Raw genomic sequence first — 1,428 nt, forward strand, 5'->3', positions numbered from 1 at the left:
AAATGGGCCAGTCAGGAGCCCCAAGTTCCCCTCACTGGGCAAACTGGACAGGGACAGAGTGGAAAGTGGCCGAAGCTCAATTCTGAATGGAAAGGCACTTCCATCGCTGGCCCATGGGCCTACTTACTCAAGCTTACTCAGTACCTGGCACAGTACTGAGCTGGTCATCAGTGAGGACTCAGATGACACTGGAGCAAAACGCAACTAGAGAACAGCACAATTACAGCTAGAGGGCCACCCGCAGCCCAGAGCCTGGTTTCAACTCGCTTTTCTTCTCTGCACAGATCTGGGGCCCACATGCACTCGCTTAAGAGCCAACAGAGACAGTGGACCTGGACAGCTTAGCTGGCTCAGTTCTCTGGTAGTCCTTTCCCACTCTCTGGTCCTTAGGTCTCTTGAGAAAATGTGAATAATGCACCAAGTCCACTTAGGAAATACGCTCACCCTCCTATGCTGCTGCTGCTATTACCCAAATCGGTGCAAACAGGAGGTGAGATAAAAGAGCTGCTCTTAGAAAAGCCGAAGGTCGAAAGAGATACAAATGGAAAACTATACAGCTAAAAAAATTCAAACTTCACTTAAAGTTGCCTTAACAGAAGTGAAACTAAAGCAGAGCACGGCAAAACCTACAGGATGGAGCAAAACAGCTCAAGGAGAACCCACAGCTATAAATGCATACAGTAAAGCTCTCCTCTCAGTGACCTAACCTAACCTCATGTGTTAAAGAACTACAGGGGCTGGAGAGATGGCTCATTGGTTAAGAGCACTGGCTACTCTTCCAGAGGTCCTGAGTTCAATTCCCAAATACAGTGTATTCACAGAAATAAAATTATTAAATAAACAATTCTTTAACAGGATAGGTCTGCAGCTCAGTGGATAGTTTGTGCCCATCAATCATGCACGGCTCCAATCCCCAGCATCACACAAGATTAGGTGTGGTGGCACCTGCCCTGATGCCCAGCACTCAAGAAATAGAGGTAAGCAGAGGAGAAGTTCAACACCATCCTTAGCTACACAGAAACAAGGCCAGTCTGCGCTATCTGAACTCTGCCTATAAGAACCAGAACTAGAAAAAGAGGAGACTAAACTAAGTAAGAAAGAGATTACTGAGGGTTGAAAGCAGAGACAAACGGAAATCAAAGACTCAGCACCATAAGCTGGGCTTTTGTAAAATGTTCCAAAATTGCTGTCCTGTACCTAAACTAAGGAAACAGGATAAAGTATTCGAGTTACTAGAATCAGACATGCAAGCAGGAACACTAGCACTGAGTCTATAAAAACAGAAAGCAAAGCCGGGCGGTGGTGGCGCACTCCTTTAATCCCAGCACATGGGAGGCAGAGGCAGGCAGATTTCTGAGTTCGAGGCCAGCCTGGTCTACAGAGTGAGTTCCAGGACAGCCAAGGCTACACAGAGAAACCCTGTCTCGA

General features: G+C 46.9%; 1 protein-coding gene across 2 annotated transcripts in view; it reads right to left on the minus strand.

Annotated features, from left to right (window-relative positions):
- The window catches only part of Cog7 (component of oligomeric golgi complex 7), a 60,582-nt gene that overhangs the window by 35,192 nt on the left and 23,962 nt on the right, over window positions 1-1,428 (minus strand). The gene's annotated exons all lie outside the window — the stretch shown is intronic.

The sequence above is a fragment of the Mus caroli genome, chromosome 7 (assembly GCF_900094665.2).
Source record: "Mus caroli chromosome 7, CAROLI_EIJ_v1.1, whole genome shotgun sequence".
In the NCBI taxonomy this organism is placed as follows: domain Eukaryota; kingdom Metazoa; phylum Chordata; class Mammalia; order Rodentia; family Muridae; genus Mus; species Mus caroli.